A 24,901-nucleotide genomic window follows, 5' to 3' on the forward strand; every position below is an offset into this window, starting at 1 on the left:
ATGCTCTGTACAAGGCAGGATTAACCACGGAGGGTGACTGACTGATAACAGCCCTGCTGGAGAGGACCTAGCACAATGATGGATATTGAGTTGCAAATAATTTGCAAACAAAGCAAAATGTACTCAAGGCTTCCAAAAGAGAAATTTGGGGAACTGAGATCTTAGGCCAGGATCAGTTGTTACTGCCCACCCCCACCTCCACTTGGTGCTGGTGAAGGTTAACAATGGAACTCTGTGCCCAGTTTCTGATCCGGGACAGAGCCCAGCTCAAGGCCAAGATGGTCCAGGACCCAGGGCATGGGACACGGACACCTGAGCCTGCTTGGTCTGGGAAGGGAAGGCTCAGGGATGAGCTCAAAGCATCCTATGACCTGAAGGGGATTTGCAAAGGTGACAGAGCCAAATTCTCCATGGCAGGAAAATAAGAAAGGACAAGGCTGTTTTGATGACATCCTTGGCTACACATCCATGCTGGCCTAGTCCTGTGCAGGCCACAAGCTTGTTTTGACTGTGGGTTGGACTGAAGGCCTCAAGAGGCTTGTTTCAATTGCATTTTAAAAAACAATCTCCCTAATACAATATCCTAACATTATAATTTTATAATACATGCAGAAGAATGGTAAAGAGAGAACCCTCAATCATAGTCAGATGCAGCTTTATCATTAAGGTAGGTACTTCAGGTGACTAACTTGACTTTTTTATTTGGGAATGGTTAAGCATGACTTATTCTGGCATATTAACATTGCACAATGAAGAAAATTGAGAATATTTTCCACACAAATGTTAGGCCATAATTTTAAAAGTTCTTATGTGAAACACTATCAAGAAATCCTGAAGTATTCAAATTTTTTTTAGAAGCTAAATTCACTTGCACTGGATATTCCCCAGATCTCTTCCAAATAACGGCAAAGACACATAATGACAGGAATTTTAATAGCTCTAGCGTGAAGCCAAATGTGAACATTAAAAACTGAAGGAAGGATTACAAGAATAGCTGTTAGCATGGACTACAAGGTTTTCATGAGACTAATTAATTTTAAACAAAAAATATCCAGAGCTATTAAATGCAAATATCAGAAATGTTCTTTTTTCTCACTTACATGACATATACTCATCCTATTGGTCTTGCCTCCTTGCCCTGAGTTCTCAGCTATGGAGAACACCTAAAATGCTTTTTGCTGATACTTATATTAAATCTAGAACTCCACTGACTACTTAGGTGCATTTTTACTACTTTGAATTTGGATTTCCTGAGACACACTTAAGATTTTTTTTTAAAATCAGATGCATTTTAAAGGAGTACTTAATAATGAAATAAAATTATTTGGTTAAATTAGAGTAATTTTGGTTGGAGACTAGAATAATAGGGGAACCAATTTGGCTATGACTTTCCCATATTTCTTAGATCATCAAGCTAGGGAAAAAGACAACATTTTGTGAAGTGAAAAATTATTCTGCTAATTAAAAGAATGTGATTGGGGAGTACTCAATCTTTGAGCAAATGCTCTCAAAAATGGAGTTTGCAAATTTTCTATAAACTTAAATTCTGTTAGCACAGCATTTCTGAGGAATTTGAAAAACATGGCTTTATTATACTTAAAGGAGCATCACTTCACTGTAACTTGTAAATGTTTGCCTTCCAAATTTAAATTAATATGCAATAAAGAAAGCAATAAGTTTTCCTAGTAGGGCAGGAGGGGATTTCAGGTTTCCCAAACTAGTGGCTCGTTGTGATTTTCTATGAAAACTCTACCATGTCCTTTTCTGTCAGCCAGAATTTTTCTTAAGACTGTTGTAATTTACATCACAGACATAAAAGTCAGTCATGTCTGTGACTGTGCTGATATGCATACACCAAACATGGTAGTGCTGGTTAATAAGGCACAGCCTTCTGCACAGGAGCCTTTTGCCAAGTAAAAATGAATTAATTATAATCTCAGAAAATGTCTCTTTCAGTACAAGGTTCAGGGGAAAGCTTTCAGGGTCAGCACAGTTTTTCTGTTCTTTCTCTGGGAAAGCTCCATGCAGTGCTCCTGCTCTTTGTGCCATTTCCACTGCATAGATGACCTTGTTCTGTTCTTTCTGTGTGCTCAGCCTCACTGCCAAGTTAGGGGTTAACTGGCAGTGCTCACCAGGGTGTGAATAAGACAAGAGATACCTTCTTATTCTGGTGTTTCAGTGCATGTCTGAACACACCCAGGGTACAAATTGTCTAGCTCTGCCCTGACAAGTGTGCATTTTGAATGATTGTTCAGTGCATCTAACCAATTAAATCAGAAAACCCCAAGAACCAAACCCTAAATTGCTAATCCAGTAGAGTTACTCAAAAAATGGCAAAGAGTTCTGGAGAAGTACCAAGGACAAACTAAAATGATGAGTCTGTAAACCCCAGAAGGAGAGGAGCTTCTCCCCAGTTATCCCAACTGGTACATTTCCCACAGTGCCACAATATCCCAGTGAAATGCTAGAGATGGAGGATCAAAAAAACCCTAAATTATGGATCTTTGATGAAGTAAAATCTTTCAGACTCTGATGATGACGGAGCAGAGTGCAAGACAAGGGAGACAAATGTCAGTTCCATTGCTCTGGAACATATAATCCAGCTCATGGAGCAAAACTGGGAAATACATCAATAGGACTTTCCTGTAAATCCTGTTAGTAGGAGCAGGGATGTTAAAGCTGGTTCAGGAGAGAAGAGATAAAATAGAACAGCAAAAAGAGTAGCAAAATAAATACTTTAGCTCAGTGGCAATTTTTTTTTAATATCACATTTCCAATCTTTGAACTATTTTGGCAATACCTTCTTTGACTTATGTGTTACTTGTCAGAGAGAGAAGAACTCATCTCCATAGCAACACATTATATTAAATGTAGGAAGCAGAATCTATCCATCTATCTATCTATCTGTCTATCTATCTATTTATCTATCTATCTATCTATCTATCTATCTATCTATCTCAGCATCTAAGCTTATTTAAGCTCAATAAATGGTAACTCATAGTAAGAGGAAAATAGAGACTTATACTGAAGCATTTGTTTAAGGAAAATAAAATACACTAGTAGATACCAGCTGAAAATGGAATATTACCTACATTTAAGAGATAGAAAACAGTATCCAGAACGATTTTTAAATAGGATCAGCTTTCTAGGTAAGGGAACATCTGCAGGTCTGATCAGTACTCTAAAAGTAATGTGTAATGTAGAGGAATGAAATGCTGAGACACTTGGGTCTCTCAGGAGGTAGGATGGGAGGAACAGAACAGAAGTTTTCTGAAACTGAATCCAGGTAAAGGGATGAAACTTTCATTGAATAATAAAATATAGTGATCACAAGGACTGAGATTAGCAGCTAAATACTTCTGGTGGTGGGTGACTTTGACTCAGACTCAATTAACAATGACTGAAGCACATTTAGCACTTACAGGAATGGGCACATAAATCAGGAGAAACCTGGGAAAATTACACCAAGGTAGCTCTAGAAAGAATAGCTCATATACAGTAAATTAAAAGCACTCTGAAATCGATGGGCTCTGGTTTTATGCTATCATACAAAACAGTCTTCAGCTGGACAATTTCTGTACACTAATCAAGTAATTTACCCAAGGCCTCTTTCCTCCCTGCTATTCCTGCAGTGGAAATCACAATGTGGAGTTCAAGAAATGCTTCAGCTGCGGGCGAGTGGCTGATGAGAGACTGTTCAGAGCAGCAGTGCTCTGCCCTCCTGCCCACTGTCAAAAGACACAGGACTGAGCTCCACACACCTCTGCTGGGAGCCTCTCCTGGTTTTTCACAGTAAAAACAGCACTCACAAACCTCAGTCTCTTTTCATTTACAAGACCAATATTTCTCAGGTATACGTCCCCTTTTATACTACAAAGGAGTATTACTGGGGTTTTCCTCTGTGCTGTGTATATCAAAAGATGAGTTCAAATGTTACTATGACAAGCTGATTGCTAACAGTTGTTTATGTGAGGTTACAGACACTCTTCTTCTATTGGAAGTGAGCATTCCCCATTCAGATGAGCTTTTGTGGCTTGTGCTTGGTGAGCCAAAATCCAGCCTCTTGTGTTGCTCTGAACTCTCAGGTGTGAGCTGTGTGTGCTACAGAGGCTGCTAAATACTCAAGTCCAATACTTTGACTTCCAGGTTCATTCAGTTAGCATTTCGTGTAAGGTTAAAATGAGCTCTTAATCTGCCAAACTCTTTTGCACAACCACAATACCCAAGAAAACATGAAAATTAAATTCTAGTTCATTTTCACATGCTTGTTTTCTGTCCACAGTGAACATCAGGAGATAAATGAAAATACTAAAATGAATGAACAGGGGCTTCTTCAAAAGAGTTCACTCTTGTTTAAAGTTAACTGAGAAGGAAAGCAAAGTGAATAAATGGAACAAAGGACTGATAGAAAGTGAAGCATACTTCACCTGTTCTTGCACCTTACAAACTGGTGGGATTCCAATAATGGGGAAAAACTTATTTATATTAGTCCTCTAGAGAGATTCATGACATTGTCTGGTAGGAACACAGAATGGAAATGTAAAGCACAACAGGAATGAACAGGTGAGGTACTTGAGTGATTTTTAGTCTGCTTAAAGCTGACCCACTCTAGTATGGGAAAAACAATTTTGAAGACAGCAACTGTGGAGCCTCAGTTATAGCACTGTTCCAGGAGCTGCTGAGTTCCCCCAAAGCTGTGCTGTGCTTGCCCCTGTTGGTGGCCATCAGCAGCAGCAAAAGCAGCAGCAGCAGCTCTGGGATGGGTCTTCCCTGGTGTGTTTTTTGCCAGCTGGACTCTGATGGTGGAAGATACAGAGCGATGCCTGAGCGATTTCCTGTCACTCACACACGTTTAATGTTTGTGCTTTGTGCATTCCTCTGCTACAGTGATACTCGTCTGTGAGTATGTCTCACCTCTCACCGCTCAGACTCTGCTGCCCGGGACTCACAGTGGCTATAAAAAGGTAGACTGAAGTCAGAGTGAACCAATTATGCCAAAATAATTTTCAGGAATAAGGAGAACATTCAGTGCTGTAGTGATAACTCCAATTAATAATGGCTGCAACAGAAAACCTACTCATCAGATTAAATCAGTACTATCTTAAGATCCTTTTGGTCCTTAAATGCAGGCAGCATTACATAATATGTCCCTCCACAGACACAATTCTGTTCAGGAAAAATACGACCTTTCTTTCCTTTAAATCAAAATAATCATGCAATCACTTTGCCAAAGCTCAGTCTTATTAGACAGGAGCAACACAAGAGTTACAGCTACTATATTTTCTCTGTCTATAACAGTTGCATGAAATTCATCTGTCTGAAGAGGAAAATTTTGACATTGGGGTATCAGAAATATAAGTCATTATCAGATACTACAGTCATCTTTTCAGTATAATTGTAATTTATTTAGGAATCTTTACATGACCATATAAATACTTACAGTAGCCTGCAGACTGGTGGAACAACATTGCTTTTCTCAGCTTTTCATAGGTGTTTCTCTATGGTATAAGCCATAACAGTCAGGAGACAGTGTATCCCTGAAAGATCTTGTCTAAAGGACAGCGTTCTGATGGAGCAGGGAGGCGAGACAAGACACTTTTTTTTTTTCTATTGTCTTCTTTCAGCTTCCAATTCATTAAAGAAAAAATGCCAATATTCTTCAAAAGTTCCAAGATAATTTCTTCCTATTTTAAAACCAGCTATATGACACTTCAAAGGAGTTCTCTAAAGCTGATAACCTGCAGGAAATGACAGCAGAGGACTAATGAGATGCACTTTTTTTTTAAGGAGGTAGAATTCACCATTGTTTGGGGATTTTTGCAACAGTTCAGTCCCATCTCATCAGACAGTCTAATTCTTTTTCCTCATGAACGCAGAACAAAAGGTACATTTTTTTAAGCATGTCCTGAACTGCTGTTCAGGTGCAGCTGGTCAGCAGAACAGGGAACAGAGAAAAGCTATTTGAATGTAATGCACTACTGTAATAATGAAATTCTAACAAAACAATAACATAAAAACACACCTAATAATAACCACTTTAAAATAGTGCTAGGTTGCATACAACACCAGTAATCTAAATATAAGGATGTGACCTTCTGGATGACTATGGCAACCTATGACCTATGTGTTTCTTTAAGCGCCTCATGCTCTAAAAACTATGATGAATAAACATGGTTATCTTAGAGAATTCAAATCAGAACCCAGAAAGACTCCTGCCTAGAAAATATCCATTTTTATACTGCTGCTATGTAACACATCTATCCATTTTGGTGTTGCTGCTATGTAACACACACTAACCTGCACAGCAGGTGCTGTGCAACTAGTGCAGCTATTTTAGCACACACAGACCAGTTATATTTGCACAGAAGACAACATTAGGGATAAGTACTGGCACGGGCATCTATGAGGGTTCACTTAATGTCTTTTCAGGGTGAGGTATGAGAACAAATATCTAAACTGTGCAGCAATGCCTAGCTCTGAATATCCATAACATGTTCTATGGCAGGGTGATTTGCAGAGCTATAAAGAAAATTGAGATGCTATATATACAAAGTACAGATTTTTTTAAAAAACATGTATATGGATAAATACCCTTTTTTTTTTTTCAAACTGCTTTTGTGTAAATATTTTCCAAATAATATTTCTTCATTGACCCAGGACAAAATTTTGGAATATTTTTATAGTCCATAAATAAAGACTGAAGTCTGTTCACCTTATTTCTAAAAAGCTTTATTTACAACCAGTGCAACATCTCAAGGTTTTTCCATGATAAATCATGTGAGCTTGTAGTTCTCTTTTTAAAAAAAAACCAAACCAAATCATACATTTTGGGATTTGGCTGGTTGGTTGGGTTTTTTTTAGGCACATTTAAAATTTCAAAATTGACTGTGCCCCTGACTTTTCCCTGGAATACATTTTCAGGAGAGAAGTGCAAATATTTTCTGTAGAAACACAGATTCATTAAGGTTGGAAAAGACCTTTAAGATCATCAAGTCCATGAATACAAAGGACAAAAATCAGCCCTTAAAAACACTTTGTGCCTTTAAAAATTATCTCGCTCCAGTGGAATATGTCCCTGCCCATGCAAGGGGCTTGGAACTGGATGATCTTTAAGGTCTCTTCCAGCCCAAACCATTATATGATTCTATGACAAAAATACTCTACAAATAGTGATATTGCCATTATACAACATCATTAAATACTGTCACACAGCCATTAGAAAGACAGTTGTGGTATTCTTCATCCACATAAAGAAGGGTTGCTACTTTGATACATTAGCCATTAATTAATTAATTAAATCTGTTTTTTTGAGGAACAGCACACGAACATTGCCACCACACTGACAGAGAGCAGCACGTATCAGAAGAACGTCAGTATTGTGTTTCTCTCCTTTCAAAAAAAAAAGTAAATTGGTCAGTTTAATGGAAAAGAGTGATAATTTCTACAAAGTACTTCCACTAGTGCCCTAAGAAAAAACACTGCTTTGGGTTTGTATTCACAGAGCAGCAAAGTCAAAATCCTTCAACAAAATAGACATAGAAATGGGGCTCCCTGAGATGTGAGAAGAAAAGCAAGCAGAACTGAGATGTTTTCTCACCCAACACTCACACTTCCACAACTCCGCAGCAGAGAAGGCACAAGACATCCAGCTGAGGCAGAGGAATGTCCTGTGGAATCAGCATGGGATCCGCTCACTCCAGAGCAGCTCTGCCTCTCTGCAGTGCCCACCCTGCCAGACCGCTCCTCCCTCTTGGCATCAGAGATCCTGCTCCTTCATTTCTCCCAGCTGGATTGCTGGAGGCACCCAAAGCTGGCACCACTGCCCTGCCACCTTTGGGCTGGGTGGCTCAGGTGTCCCTCATGACAGTGGGCAGGGACATCACCTGCCACCTTACATGGCCCAAGCCAGATCCAAAATGAGCATCAAGAGCATCCAGCATCACCGTGGCTTGGATGGCACTTGGTGCTGCCTGTGCTGTCAATCATCCACCATGGGGAGGGCAAAGCATGGAAAAAGATTTTAAGAGTCCTGCACAAAGCAGCACAACCTCTTTCTTTAACAAATGTGTTAGATTCCAGAAAAATTACTAGTTTTCTCCAGTCAAACTAGATTAATTTTCCTTTAAAGCTATTTTAGTTTGCTCAAGGCATCTTAGGCATCCTGTGTAAATGAATTAGAAATGACAGTTTCTCCAGTAAGGGGATAGGTGACCATATTCCTTTCTTGTACAGTACACACTTTGTGAGAACAAAGAATAAAAGCCAGCATGTTATCTGTACGCATGTTATTTAAATGGCTCTCTCCCCTTGCTTTGTGAGAGCTTAACATTCCCACTGATGTGTGGAGAAAGACTTTGAAACATAAAAATGGGGGTACAGACAATATAAAATTACTTCTCAGCAACAAATGCACACATCTGATGGTCTATAGATGTGCTAAGTAAAGCACAGTGGAATTCTGCAAACAAATTTACAGCATGTCAAAAGCCTCAGTGAGAAAGCAGATTGAGCAATGCTCTGTAATAATGGTACCTGTCCAAGGGTGCTGTGCCTGAGTTGCAGGACAGCTACTGCTGCACAAGGACACAATCCTTAACACCTTAAATCAGACAGAAAGTTACCTGTTCAAACAAATTTTCCTGGTTACCATATTCTTGTAATACTATGACCTTTTTTATGCCTTAGAGAGAGATCCAGCAATTAAACCAGACTTCAGAAGTCCTAACAGGGTGGATCACTTTTCCTAGGTAAAAGAGATTTCTGCTTAATTTAGAACATTAAATAAAGACTAATTCCAAATGCACTTAAGTTTGGACTGCATGGGATAAAGCATCCCCTGTGTCTCATCTTCTGAAACACAATAAAATGCATGATAGGCTCTTTTTCAGCATCTGCAAGACAAGCTAATAACATGGCCAGATATCCCAGACTGATGGGCATCCCCCAGGACCAGGGCATGCAAGAAGGAGCACACAAGGCAAGGACAGGAGAATGGTTGCAGAGTGCTGTGAGGCTGAGATGTGAATCAAGTTATCAGGCAGGCTCTGGGCTGGTAAAGCAGGCTGGGAAACAATTTTCAATTTTGTTCCTTTCAAACCAAGTGAAGGAGAACTGCTTCTGCTAAGAGCTAAACAAACTTCTGGAAAGTATTTATGTGCCCGGTTTGAGGTTTACCAGCCCCTGTTCTAATCAAGGGATTTGGGTTTCATGTGGCTGATGCTTTAGTTATGGAGTTACTCATTGCAGAAAGCCGTTGCCTTGGTAGCTGGGTGACCCAGGGGGTTAATAAAGCGAATTTCCACCCCAGAGATCTGTGATTTATGCTTGGCTTAACAGACAGCAGTAAATGAGTTTGGTGGTCTCAAACTAGCCCACAGACTCACTGTAAAATCCCAGCATCATTTTAAAGGAATTTATCATAGCTGGGATTTTCTATTCATAAGAGAGCTAAGACTGGAATAATAGGGTTATGTTTCAGGGCAGGATGAGAGGCCATTAAGTAATCCTAGTATATTATTAAGTAATGTAAGTTTAAATACATGTGCATAAAATGTCTTGAATTAAATAAAAAAAATAAATTAATTCCATTATGAGTTTAACTTTTGACCAAATAGTTGCAAGGAAAAAGTGAAATAAAAGCCTTTCCCACAGAATGTTGAAGACAGTGCTATTCCACTATGTATGCAAGGAAAGCTACAGCTCTCTAGGAACAACAGCATCACTCCTTGTGGAAATGCAGTCCTTTAGAAGCATTTGAAGCAGTTGTTTTTAGATTTATTTAGTTCTATAAAGATAATTAAATAATTCATGACAAGATGTGAGATGTTTTTTGAACATTTCTGTCAATGACAGTCGTTAGTGCTTGTCTCCTCAAGAGGTTGAAGGTTTAAAACTCACTGTGGACTGTTACCATTATCCCATGGATTTACCACCTTCTGAGGGCAATGTGTACTTGAGTCTCAGGTTCCTTAGGCCACTTAAGATTGTGCATCATGCCAGAAGCAAAAACTGCAGAAAAGCTTGTCACAGATAATTTTCAGACAATTCCAGAACAAAGTAAATATCCTGACAGAAACAGTTGCTTTTGCCTCTTTTGGAGGATGTACATCTCATACACTTCACACTTGGTTTTCTGCTCTCCAAAGGGGCAGGAAAGAAGTCTGGACTATGTTTTGCCTCTGTCCACAGCTCCAGCTGGATCACAAACTGATTTAAATCAGTGTTTCTGCTGCAGTCTTTACCTACCAGATGAGGATCTGAATCTTTACTTACTCCCTCACACAATGAGAAGTCCAGAGCTGTCAGAAGGCCATCACTGGGCAGGTTTATCAAAAAATCCAACAGACTGTAGTACATTTTCTCTTTATAAAGTATAAACAGGCCACATGTTTATGGATGACAGTGGTACTGGGAAGGAGGTGAGAGGGAGAGATGTGGGGAGTGACAAATAGACTGTAAATTAAAATTAACTGCATCAGAAACTTGAAGGAAAGATACAAGTTGGGTGCTGTGCGTAGAAAATATCTTATTGCAGTCAAGCCTGACCCTGTTCCTTGAAAAGCATTTCTCTGATTTGTTCAGGTCACAAGTGGGATGGAAATGAGCCTCTGTACTGCTTCTTCACACATCCGGATTTAATAGACTTTTTTCCACTGATAAAAGACCACTAATGAGTTCATTTTCAAGCTATTAAATTGGCTAGAATAGCTAGTTCTGCTGATGATTGCACAGAGACCTGACGGTCACAGTGGGTTTTGTCTTTGGCTGTTAACCATTTGCTGTCTCCCTGTTGCAACACAAATGTTTAAGTAGAACAGGAAAGGAAACCAAGTAAAAGAAACCTTGCCCTGTCCCTTGCTCCCCACTTATCTCTTTGTTCTACTTTTCCATTTTGTGACTCTCTGTGCTTCTCAAATGCCTTTAAACACAAATAGTTCCTTTCCAGAACATCTGTTGTACCAGCAACACCTTGTGACCCAAACAACTAGAAGCACATTCACAACAACATTACTTGGGTTTTGGATGAGAGCACAATTAATATTTTCCTTTGTTTGCTGAAATGTTTTAATTTAGAGTATGACAGTTCCTTCACTGATTATCACGCTCATTTTTTGACTGCTCTGGAGCCTGTGCCCTCACAAAATGCCTACATGGGCTGCCCAAAGTTACACACTGCAGTCTGAAGTCTTAAGGGAATAATTTACTTCTTTAGCCATACAAATGATTGCAATTAAGGTAACAGTAAGTGATTTCTCTTTAGGTTTGGATACATATCACTTGCAGTATCATGCAGTCCATCAGACTTTTACAGGCAAACAATTAACTGCACAGCTGCTTGGTGCTGTAACCTTTTCCCACAGTGCTTGGGGGAGCAGGAACAGGCTTGCCTGACACTTGTCAACAGCACCATCTCTTTCTGTTAGAGAAACTGTTAATGTAATTGTGTGACATACATTAGAAATTGATTTAATATATTAATATATATGTATCTCCAGTCCGAGAAGAAGAGAAATAGCATGTGACATTTACATTCTCTGGACAGAGAGACATAATTCTGTCTCTCAGAAGAAGCACAGAGAGAAGAAGAGAAAACAAGCTTTATCTCTGCTCCTTTGTTCTCCCCATGTGGAATGTGGTGTGGAGATTGTTTACTGCAGTGATTGCTGGGTTGGATTCTGGTGAAGGTTTTTTGGGTTCAGTGACCAATTGGATCCAGTAGTGGCTCGGACTCTCACCAGAGAGTCATGAGTTTTGGTAAGTAAGAAGTATGTAGAAGAGTATAGTATCTCTTCAAATTGTATATTAATGTAATTTAGTATAGTTTTAATAAAGCTATCCTTCATCCTTCTGATCTGGAGCCAGACATCATCATTTCTTCCCGCATTCGGGGTTCGCCGCATTTTTACTATAATAGCAGCCAAAGGGGGAAAGGTAGTGATGGCATGTAACATTTTGGTACACGGGCCAGGAAGGAACAGATTCACAGACATCTTTGGAGAGAAACAGCAAAATATATGAAAATGTAAGGTATTCTACCACAGTCTTCACAAAATTTGCTCCCAAGGATGGATGTATAAAGTGTTAATCATTCTTTCAGAGTTTAACCAGTGAGTCAGCCTACACTTCTTAAATTTTCAAGCTACCTATTTTTTTTTTTTTTTTTTTAATTGCCTGGCTGTAGCCACACTGTGTCTATCCACAGCATCCCTTGGAAGAGGACTGCAATCAATCACCTCATCCAGAATGGAGCTGCCACACGAGTGATGTGTCAGTGTCACAGGCTGTTTGTTTGACTGTACACAACCACGCTGCCCGCAGAGCAGTCACAGCCTGCAGCCTTCCCTACAAAACAGAGGAAGTATTTAAAATCAGCCTTTTGTCAATTAAAATCTTCACTCAGAGATTTAATTCCTTCTGTTGAAAGCATCAGAAGGCAACTTACCCTTAATGGAAATATTACTTACCTCTTCAAAGATTTCAATCTGGTATCTCTTGTTGGAACAGAGTTGTGCATGTTTAAATTTATCTATAGGCAAAAAAAAAACCTTATCTTGTAAATGTTTGCAATTGCATCTCAGGAGAATGATTTTTGAAGCTCAATACCTAGTCAGCACCAAAATGATGGTGATCTTATTATGAACATGAAGTCACAGAACTTTGAATGCAGTTACATTCATGACTTCATTTCATATGTGTTAAATTTTTGTGATGCCTTATTTCAAATATCAAGAATCTGCTGATACTTTTGTTCAGTTAAATCCCATCCTCTATGTGATGATGCAAGTTACTTGTGGATAATTGGTTGAAACTAAAATGTAGATTAGAATAAGTTGACACAGGAAGAATTTATTTACTTTCAAAGAAAGGGAAAAACAACTCTGAACCAAAAGCATTGTTTTTACAAAGCTTCAGGAGACAGGAAAATATATTGATTGGAAAAAAAGATGGCTACAAACTGGAGAGCTAAGAAAAAGGAATAGAACTCAAACTGCACTGCTTTTTCCTCATTCCTCAATGCACAACTGAAGACCCTATTTCTGAAGAACCTTTGTCAAAGATTGGAGCATCCATTTAATTCTCCACAAATGATGATTTCCTAAGTTATGCAGGCTCACCTCACAAAAACCGTTTCTTCTGACCTACCTACTCAAAATGCAAAGCAGGACCCCCTGGCCACCGTGCTGGCAGCGAGCAGGCTGGCTTTGGCTTTCCTGCAGTTCCAGGAGAGAGTCTGGATGACTCTGGAGCAGACAATGTCTGTCATTGTGGGGTGAGTCCTGAGCACTACAGGATTCTGCTGTCAATCTCAGTCACGAGGCAAGCACTGTTCAGCACACGTAAAACACCCAGCTGCTTCTCTAAAGTTATTAAAGAACAGTTTGGCACAGCCAGACCTTTTATCAGAGAACCTGTTCTAGACAGAGAATACTCAGGTAATACCTGAGCAATACTCAGGTGAGGTACAGTGGAGGAGCTTTTACATCTGACCAATTAAAATGCATTGCAATTCTATATGGACATTTCCAAAGTGAATTAAGCTAAATACAGTGAAGAACTCTTTCACTTTGAATAAGGGGGTTATATTATCTAACATGCTTAACAATGCAGTTTAAATTATCACTTTTAAGCAATTTGAATTCAAATTTTGTAGGGAATGCTGTATAAGCAAAACACAAACTGCAATTCTAGCAGTGCACTGTAGCAATGACATCTGTAACAGGTGAGCAAGATTTCTGTCTCCATGACAATATTGTTTAGGTTTTCTGAATAAATCCTAAATGGTTTTTTTATAGTACTAAAAAGTACTGCTAAAAATAGTACTATTTGGGCAATTCAATGCAAGAAATACAATTTAAACTGACGGCTAGGACTGGAGTTTTGCCTTACTCTAAAGGTCAGGAAATGTGGCCAAAGGTTGAAGACCTCCACTTCTGACCCCCAAACAGAAGGCAAGGTAAAATTCAGGAAAGAAACTGGAAAAGGTCAATGAAAGCATTGACCAAGGAACTACCAAAGCAGTGTGGCTATTGCAACTAGCCTCAGCTATTGAGACAGACAAAAAGCTCTCCATCAAGAAGTCATCAATACCCATCACACTAAGAGTCTTGCCTGGCAGCCTCAATTCCCAGCCCTTGTGTTACAGGTTAATAATTCATCTCCTCTCACCAGTCAGATTGTACCTTGACTCTAAGCCAATTCATAACAAATGCTATTATAAAATCACAAAAACCTCAGGTTAATCTAATGTTTGAGAAGATAGATAACTGAGTACTGATGCAAAATTTTCTCTTTTCCTCTGGACTTTTCAAGGATTCACAGCTTTACAGCTTTTTTTTTTTTTTTTTTTTTTTAACATGCAGGTGTTGCTGAACAATAACTGAACTGGATTATTCTTGATGCACAACAGGGCATGATTATTTAAAATAAATTAAATACAAGGAAACCTTAGAAATTTCATTTACATGTAATCAGCATCCGTTTCCCACAAATGCAATGCCCAGTCAACTGGAAGAAAAATGACTTTTAAAAGCAGGTGTTCTTTCTAATTATTGTTGATTCAAGCAAGTTATTAACGCTTATATGCTCCCAGGTTTACACTAATGAAACCTTGCTTGCCTGTCAGCAGGTTCCTGATAAAGAGTACCTTTTAGTCCCCAAAACTGGAGTTTAGCAACAAATAGTTCAAATCAGGTAGCCCTGCTCTTGTATGAATAGGAGGTTCTACCTTACCATACAAAGCTAATACAAGAGGGAGCCATACAAACAGAACAGCAATGGTTAAAAGTGCACAGAGAACTCTAGAATATTCAAGTTGTTTATTTCTCCAGGCTTACAAATTTGATTACCATGGAGCACAAAGCTATTAAAAATATGACCTTTTATACTGTACGACTTGGCAAAAAGCCAAATAATAACTTTGTTTGATTTGGGTAGTATGATAGAATGCCTATTCAGCTGGAAATAAAATTACTTTTCTTTACAGGAAATTATACCTGGAAGACTAAATGTCCATCATGAACATAACACACATATGGAGTCATTAATTCAGACTCATGGCAGCCACTCTCAGAGAAATAAAAGGACAATGATTTTAGGTATGGCAGAAAAAGATGCAGAATTATAAAGCTTGTCTGGCATTTGCTCTGTGATGGGGACATGTGAAATAAGTGCTGATAATAGGTGATAAGACAGAAAAAAACCCCAGGTTGTATAACTGGTATGGTACTGATACTTCACAATTCCTTGTCTTGAACAAGCAGTTGTATTTTTATGATTTTGATATGCAAACAAAAGGAAAAATATGAATCCTATGCTCATGTTAGATAGATAGACATTTGATCTGAAAAAAATCTCTTGTTAGTGCTTCCACTAACACCAATGACAAGACTCACAGATTTCAGTTCAGTAAAGAGTCAAATCAAGAAGATATGCATAGAAGAAAAAATGTTTGGATAGCCCTCTTATTTTCAGGAGGGCTACACTGAATTACATGAAAAAAACAAATCCTAAGACAGAAAATGATAGATGATAGGAAGGAAAATTGTAATTTCACCTTACAGGTATCTGTGGTACTAAAGATGTCTCTTACTTTGATTCAACTAGAATGACACATGACAAATACCATCCTTGAAAAAAAAAAAACAAACCTTCATAATTAAATTTTCCCTTTACTCAAAACACCCTGATTAATTATTTGGCTGACTTCTATTGGTTTTGCTGCTTATTTATTTAGTTATGGAGGCACAGGAGATTTAAAAAATATTATTTTTCTGTGAAAACAATATTTCAATAGACTGAAAGTTCAGTCTTCTCTACTGGTTGTTTTTTATTCTGCTTGTTTATTGTCATATGGTACTTTCCCAAGAAATTATTTCCTTTGTTTCATGTTTGTAAAAAAAGACCATTCTATTCAGAAAGATGATATTAAAAGAAACTCAGTGGAATATGCAGGACTACTGAAAAACCATGAATACAAGATGATTAAGAAATTGGAATAAGGACTTTCTACTTCTCTGGAATGTTATGTAGACTCTGTAATTACCACCCATGCTCTGAAGTTTTATGTCTTGTCTGAAAATTGAATTTCCAGTGAGTTGCATTTTTCTATTTAGCTTTGAAAATCAGGCACAAGGGAATCACATTTCACTTAAAGCAAGGCATTAGGAGAGCAATGGTTATCTATCACTCTCCAAAGCACTATGGAGGAATGGCTTGAAAGAGAAATGACATTAAAAAAAAAAAAACAAAACCAAGCATTCTTTAGAAAGAAATATTGTAAATCTTATTTCTTGCTTTGTTTTCTCGACTTTTTTTATGAAATTGCCTTGAGAGGTAGTAGTTACCTCAGAATGTTAGACAAAAGTTGCATATCATATAATATCCTACTGAAAACAACTGTTCATATCAAATGCTCCAGTTTTGAGGAAATTCAACTGAGGAATTCTGGCCACATGGGAGTTTTCCTTTCCATTCCCTCAGTTTAATACTTTTTTTCCCCTAAACTTTATAAATTTACATATTTTTCAGTTTAAGTACACTCATTTCACATGCTCCAAAGTCAATAATTTAATAAATAAAACCCTCCACACTTCAGTGCAGGTTTTCTCTTTTTGCTGCAGTATCAGGTCAGGTATGGAATCCAGTTCTTAGACAGCTTTTCATATTCATGCTCCACAGGCTTACTGTGAACTCTAAAAAAGAGGCAGAGACAGCAATAAGAAAGGGTTCTGACTGTAGCTGTGTCTTTATCACCAAAAGAGTTTTGAGAGGCCAGCTTCAAAGTCAGTCTTGAAAAGCCCTTCCATCCATGTCAACAATCATTACTCATCTTTTTGACCTATTATCTTCTTTGCATTCAATTTTGAAGTTAAAGCAGACTTTTGTATACAGGGGATATGGGTAGTCTAGGAATGCACACCTAGCATCCTTCAGTTTAGAAGTTTTAAAAGTCACTATTTCCTCTGTTAACTTTCTTGGGGAGAAAGACTGTGAGTTGTGTTTGAATTGAGAGATACAGTTGGAAATACTGAGATCCTCTTTACTCATCCATGAAGAGTTTCAGGATCATCAATGAAGAGTTTTGAGCTGAAAGTGTGCTGCAAAATGACAAACACTTGTGCCCTTCATTTGCTCTGAACTCACTTCAGGGTTAATAAATTAGTAACTTCTCAAGGGCCAAAGAGCCATTAGTGTGGACTGATCAAGTGGAGCATGATGGCAGAAAAAACAGAGAAGGAAAAGAATGGATTTTATACAAATTATAAAGTCACTGCTATGCACACAGCCCTGATCACTGCTTAACCTAAGCAAAACTGTACAAAGAAAGGTAATTTTAAAGTTATGTAAAGGTATCTTGTATCTCACACTGGCACTTACTTGCCAGTTTGGGACCACATATATATTGCACGTTGTCTTGTCTGCTGGAAAGATTAGAGGGATGAACTGCTCCTGCTCCTCTGTGATACTGCCTTCCTCCGAGAATAGCAGCCACTCGCTGCTCAGCAGAGTGACAGCAAACATATTAAGAAATGCAAGTCTCAAAGCATTCCTTCTGCTTTCTCCTGCTCATGTGAAGGGTTACTCTTAACACATACATTGTGAAAGATCGAGAGGGGACCTCATCAATGCTTTGTAATAGCTGAGCATAAATCCAAAGCTCCATGGGTAGTATCAATGATTAATTGCATTCAGTTGACATTAGACTCTGTCATTATCAGCTACTTGCTGCTCAACACTTGCTATGCTGTTAATTATTGTTGTGTGGCTCTAAGGGATGTTTTCAAAACATTTCAAATTTTGCTACTGTAATAGCAGAGGAAAGAAATCAATAAGTAGCTTTTTAGCAGAGGAGAGATAAACAGAACCTTGTATTAATGTTTTGAATTGTTTTGCTTTATTTGAGACTGGATAAACTATTACTGATCACAACTGTGCTACCAAGGCAGCACCGGCATTTGGCATTCTGTCTAGATTTTACTAAAACTTTTTTGTTTTTCGTCAACCCACACATAGAGCAATACCTTCTGGCACATAAAGAAAGTGAGAAGAGTAAAAGGGTTGCACTCACATTCCCAATTTCTTGCAATGGATATTTTAATCAAATTTTTGCTAGCATATCCCTTGTGACTTGGAAGAAACCCCAACCCACCCCACATTATTTTTTTATTATTATAATGGTGATGGACATAGAACTCATGATGTTTTTATAGGACAGAAAATACTACGGTACCAAACTAGAAAAAAAGCTAATATGAGGTGTGCCACTAGCTTTATATTATGCTATTACTTCAAAGCTAACATTATCAAAAACCACACAACATATTTTTTTCTGATGTTCTTATGTTTGTAATGGTCAGCCTTGAAAGTTTAATCCATGGTGCAGTCAAGGGGAAAGCAGACAGGATTGCAGTGCTACGTGCAATAACAGTAATAGGCTGCTATGCCCTGTAGTAATCTGTATCAGTAATTATCTCTGATAATTAAAAGAAAGATTAAATTTAGGTAACAGTGTTAATAATAGCAAGAATATAAAAAAGAGAAAAATATCTTTTTAAATACTTTTACACCTGCTTCTCCTGAAATTTCCCAAACCAAGATTTTTCTTTAATTCTGATCTGCACAAACTTTGAAATATGCTCTTTTCTGATACAGAATTTAGGAAGTTTCTGACATGCCAACATTTCCAGAGTTAGGACCTTTATTTAAACCAAGTGGAACAGATCCAATAGCTGAAAGAAATAGACTCCACACTGAGATTGCTGAAATACATACATGAGGTGTGGGAGAGCTGAAAGAACCAATGCTGGAATATAAAGGATGCACAAAATCTGACTTTCTGGTGCTTGCTTATTCTGGTAGGCTATCAATAGATCCTCCTGACCACAAACTGCATCCTGGACCAGGAAATCTGTCATGATCAAATTTATAGCCCCACTGGCCTCTCTCCAGAAAAATACTTTAGAGACTTTCAGTCAGTTTGGATTTTTCAGGTGTATGGGAAAGCACTGAGTACCATTAATTACCAAATTACTGTCCAACCTGATGAACCTTGTGTTTCATTTTTATTCCTTGGATTCTGAGCTATAAAACTTCAGCCATCTCCGTAAGAGCTGCAACTAGACCTAAACCGCAAACATTTCAAAAATAAATAAAGTGCATAAATGATCCACTCAATGAAAACATCAAGAGACCTTGTAAATCAACTGTTATCAGCTAATGCTATTATCTAAACGAGATGTAGTGCCTGAGAGCATCTGCATATGCATCCCTGTGCCTGCACAATGAGATTACACGTACAAGAGATGTGTACCTACATGCAGAGGAGCCCAAAGCAATCCAGAGGCACTGGTTTTACAAGCCCACATTTGTGGAACAGAGATCCGGATTATGCATGTCTGAGCCATCAGTGATACAGAGAAATTGCATGTCGATTACCATCCTGTTGAGAAATGGGAGAATGAGCTTGGAGAGACCGAGAGCAGAGTGTGCCAGAGGCCAAATGATTAATATATTTTCTCAGTATTAGCATCAACAATGCGCTGCCTCAGAGGAAGTCACGGTTAAAGAGTATCCACTAACTTGATGCAAAGCTCAATAGAATATTAGAATAAATAGGATAAAAAATTACCTTCATATCATACAGGAAGACTCCTTGATCTAACCTGTCTTTTATTGCTTTGCTGGGCTAATTTCAGCCTTACTTTATGATATTCATGGAAAATCAATTAAGTGACAGAAAGAGTGAGAGACCTAAGAGGCATCCACCTCTGTGCTGAGCATCACCACTGGCTGGAAATTGATGCCAGACAAGTTCTAATTAGGAATAAAGCACAAATTTGCAACAGTGAGGCTGACTAACTACTGGAAAAATTGTTAAAGGAAGTGGTGGAGTTTCCGTCTTTGTGTCACTTCCAAGCAACCGTGGAGGCCTTGCTGGAAAGCATGTATTGGCTGAGCACACATTACAGAGCTCAACAGAGTCAATGGCATCTAACAGTTCATAACAGATTAGTCAGACTGGAGAAAACAATTCTCCCTCTGGAATTAATTTTCATGCACCTGCTAGCATGAGGAAGCTACCAACTCCATCTGGAAGAAGATGAAGAAAAAATTTGAGACAGCAACTGTGTAACAGTGTTTGGCAGATCTACCCATAAACAAAAGAAATGTAAAAAGTTGAGAAATGTAAAAAGAGAGAAATGTAAAAAGTCATGAAAAGGAGCACATTTGCCTTACACCTAAAGCAGAAATTCCTGTTAGCAATCTGTTAGACATATTGGAAAATGCAGCAGCCTAAAAGGAGATTGCAGTTGGGCAACCTGTTAATATTTTAATGCTTTTAGCCTCTATACATTTCATAAAATATTAATAAAAAGTAGACATTTGCTTTTACTCTCCTAGGAAATAATGAAGAGTTAGTGAAGAAACTAAGTACTGTGAGGTATTAGTGACAGACCTTCAACCTCATCCTGAGTTGTGGCAAAAGCAGCGTGGGGAGATGATCCTGTCCTGCTCTGCTCTGGTGCCATCCCACCTGGAGCACTGTGCCCAACTCTGGGGTGCCCAGCACAGCAAGGACAGGGACCTGCTGGCGTGAGTCTGGAGGAGGCCACTGAGATGATTAAGAGGATGGAGCACCTCTCCTACAAGGAGAGGCTGAGAGAATTGGAATTGTTCATCCCGGAACAACCTTTTCTTCAGAAGGCTTTGGGGTAACCTAATTATGGCCTTCCAGTACTTGAAAGGAGTCTATGAAAAAGCTGGAGAGGGACTTTTTACAAAGTGACAGGACAAGGGGGAATGGTTTCAGAATGGGAGTAGGTTTAGATTAGACATTAGGAAAAAATTCACTACTGAGAGGGTAGGGTGGTGAGCACTGGAACAGGTTGCCCAGAGAAGCTGTGGATGCCCCATCCCTGGAAGTGTTCATGGCCAGGTTGGGGCAGGGGAGCTCTGAGCAACCTGGTCCAGTGAAAAATGCCCCTGTCATAACAGGGGAGTTGGAATGAGATGATTTTTAGGGTCCCTCCTAACGCAAGTAATTTTATGATTCTATGTTTCTGTGATATAACACAGTAAAGCTTAAAGCAAAGTCTGTCTTGTGAGAGAAACTATGTTTTGGAACTAAACCAGTTCCCTAGGGTTTGAGTGTTTTTCTTTCACAGAGATGAACAGTTTTAAGCAAGACACCAATCATTACACATCTCTACCTGTAAACAAGACAGCTCTTATGTTTTCAAAGCCTGCTATACTGTCTTTCAAGCAAATAGCTCTCATTTCTCTTCCTCCATTTAGATCTGAGAGATTAATTAAGCTCATCAACAGTTGATTAATGCAGGTAGGAAGACTGTGGCTTCCTCCAATTACATTTCAATGATGCGGTACTCCTAGATATATTTATTCGGCTTTTAAGAAATATATCTGTAAGAATGATCTAGGCAATTGTGTCAGATTAAAACACATTATAAAATCATCAGTGAACAAAACCAGCAGCACATTCTGTGTAGCCATCTGGAAAAGATGCTACAGAACAGACCAACATTTCTTCTGCTATGCAAAGGGACCCTGCTTCAAATGTACTTGCACCTCTCTAATATCTGCTCTGTTATTTTATTACTGTGGAAGCAAGGAGTTGCTAAGCTATGGAAAAGGGACGTGGCAGCAGAAGAATGTTTATTACAAAGCACAACCTATGACCTACTCCTCACCTGGGATAAAATTGTAGACATATGCCATGCATAAGGCATAGAGGAAACTATTGCTCCTAACTTTCTTTGCATCTCTGTTTCAGCTTCTGATGAATAAATACACTGGCCTCAATGGGTAAAATCTGAACATAGGAAGTATGCTAAAAAGTATGAGTAGATAAACTAGATTTTGATTTTAGTTTTAGTTTGTTTGGTTTTGTTTTGGGTTTTGTCTTGGAGGGGAGGGTGGAGGAAATTGTTTCAAACATAAGAAAATGCACTTTAGAACTCCACTAGGACAAGACAGCCTTCTCAACGTAAGAATGTCTTGATCCTAAATAAATGATCCCACACATGGAAATAAAAACAAAACATGAATGTTCCTCAGCTTGAGAAAAATGAATTCCCTTTAATTTCCTTTGGTAATTACAAATCCCATTGTAAAAACTCCACCAAAGTGAGAATTTGGATTGGAAGCTTCTGATTAGTGGAGTGCTCCAGAATTATGCAGTTGAGTTTGGAGGACAAGAACAAATGCATTTAATCACATTTCCCAACAGTTTTTTGAGCTACCTACATGTATGGATGAACACGGGGGGTCCTGAATTTGAGAGCACAATGACCGAAATTTGTGTACTGCTTGGACTTGGAGCTCCGTTGTGTGCCCAAGGAAACATGACTGGAGCAAACCAGGCTCAGGCAGTGACAGGATGGCTTCTGTTTGCTCAGAGTGGCCCTGCCTCAGTCACAGCTGTGGTTGCCCCAGGAAGAGGACAAAGAGCAGGAAGGTCACACAGAAGATCAGCTCCTCTCTGTATTAAATCTCTGGCTCTCTATTGTCACACAGAAATCCACTTCCTAATCCACTGAAAGCTTTGCACAGGTTTAAAACAATAAAAGAAGCTACATAAAAGATGCAAGATAATTTTATGACAAAATATTACATAAACACGCCTTGCTGTATAATTCTGACCTTCCCTAATGTCTTTCTTGGTGGTTTATTTTTTGTTTGTTTGTTTGTTTTGGTTTGGTTCTTCATTATCCCAGACTTCTAAACTCTTGCATCTTCAGTTACACCCATGTTCAACTACAATGTTTAATTGCTGCTCACAGTTATATTATGTAGTAGAAACACATACAAACTGTACATCCAAGATTTATCCTCACTTCATTTATATTCAATCCTGTACCTGGGATTAATTCTGTGCTTATTTTATCAATTTCAATGGGATTATTCTTTTTGCATCAAAGACTTAGGTGTTACCATTACTGTTGCTATTTTAATTTTTCTAATTGATATGGTTTTGCTGAACCCATTTAATTGAATTTGTTTCATTAACAGTGGGACTGATACTGATATAAGGAAAGAATATGTTTTAAATAAATGAGCAAATATTCACCACTTTTATTCAACCTGATATGACTTTTCACTGAAATCAGTAGTCACTTCTCAAAACAAATGCATTTTAATTCCTTACAATTTATTTCTCCTTTTATTTACTACTTCTTTGTCACAGTTGGATGCATTTAAGAAAACCAATTGGTATTTATAGGAGCCAATTTTCATTTAAATCCTTGAAAGATAGTTTAAACATTTCTTTAGCACCCACTGCTCATTAACTGAAATGAACACATTTCTGAAATGCAGTAGACTTGTTATTGATACTACTACAGGATCTTATTTTAATGGCACTCTCATTTTTCTCCTTCTCCCAGTAATTTAAGCAAATCAATTTTGTAAACAGGACAGATTGGCTTAAGTTTTATATACAAACTTAAACCTCCACATACACTCCCTGACATTTTCACCAAGCTGGTGCTTCTCTTTCTCTGATGCTTGTGGACTCCATCAGTCCAGGGCTCTCCAGTACCGCAGCCAAAGCTTAGGGACCACTAAAATGATCCCCAGTGATGATGTGGATGTAGACACAATTCTGTGTGAAGTTTCCTAGACACATCCAGCAACACTTGGTTTTTGATTTCTAGGATCAACAGGACAGCAACTTCAGGAGTTAAGAATTTAAGCCAGGGGTAGAGACACTTTCCTACAAGGTAACAGAGCAGCACAGGACACACCCTGTGCTCCTGCACAAGTGCTAAAATGTAATGCTTAGGTAAGAAATACTTGCTTTTAGAACCCAAAGAATCACAAAGCTGTCATGGCAATCTGAATTGAAGACAACAGTCCCTTATGGCATGCAGTGCTGCCCTGATCTCACAGTGCAGTTTGGGTGCAGTACATTTGAGTGCTAAACTGTCTGTTCAGGACAGCTCAGCTGTCCCAGCAGGTGATCCAATATTGCAGCCTAAATATTTGGGCTTCCTATGAAAGCAAATTCTCATAAGTTAGTGGCAGCTGCACTTAAAAGCTGATTCTGGAGGACTTTCCTGTGTATCATTTCCAAGTGATGCACAGGTTTTCATGCAAAGTTTGGTGTATAGTCAGGGCAGGACACACTGTCCTGATACCACAGGTTTTTTTCCAAAGCATCCTAAGCGCATTCTTTTTATTTCCATTTTACCTGGCCATCTCTTACTGCTTTTTAGCAGTGTTTTATTACCAAAAGTTGTGTATCAATGCCATGCACATAAACTAGCTACTGTTCTGTGATGTTTCTACTGAAATTTGTTTTATAATCTCTTTGCACAGCAGGAATACATAAATTAACTAAATTTTCTGACAAATATTTGAAAGTGGTTATCAAGGATTCCAGAATTCTCACTTTCATGGATCAGTTGTAAGATTTTTCTGCTTGCAGCACTAGGCACTTGATAACATTTTTGATACATACTAACAATGTCCCCTCCTTCTATTAAGTAATTTAAAGTCAGTCCCATCTCTTCTAGGGTTTCATAAGAAGAAACAATCTTCCTTGAAGTATATGTACAGCTGCTATTTATAGTAGACTTCAGTATGATAAAAAAAAGAGCACATCCAGTAAAGCTTTGCTAGTGCTCAAGGTGATTTGAAATTGAAGTCCAAATCCATAGAGATGCCTTATTCCTCCGACTTTCACAATGACAGAAAAGTTTCCTGACTTCCTGACACTCGTTTACTCTCTGAAGCCATCAAGAAATGAGCCAGAGTTATACGCTGATTTTGCTGCATTACCTGGAAGGTGATTTCTGTATGGATTCCACCTGTACAAAGGCCTGTGTGCCTTCATTCAGGTGAAAGAGAAGCCCAAGAGAACAGTAACAGGATCTGTGAGGAT

At 38.5% G+C, this 24,901-nt stretch overlaps 1 protein-coding gene across 3 annotated transcripts in view; it reads right to left on the reverse strand.

The window, feature by feature from the left end:
* The window catches only part of ADARB2 (adenosine deaminase RNA specific B2 (inactive)), a 303,538-nt gene that overhangs the window by 220,276 nt on the left and 58,361 nt on the right, over positions 1–24,901 (reverse strand). Inside the window, exon 2 of one of the 3 annotated variants that reach the window (XM_072925332.1) lies at positions 5,441–5,738. The exons of the other annotated variants lie outside the window; for them this stretch is intronic. The gene's annotated coding sequence lies outside the window, so the exon portion shown is untranslated. The remainder of the gene's footprint in view (positions 1–5,440; positions 5,739–24,901) is intronic. 3 annotated transcript variants of the gene reach the window in all.

Source organism: Taeniopygia guttata, chromosome 2, assembly GCF_048771995.1.
Source record: "Taeniopygia guttata chromosome 2, bTaeGut7.mat, whole genome shotgun sequence".
NCBI lineage: Eukaryota > Metazoa > Chordata > Aves > Passeriformes > Estrildidae > Taeniopygia > Taeniopygia guttata.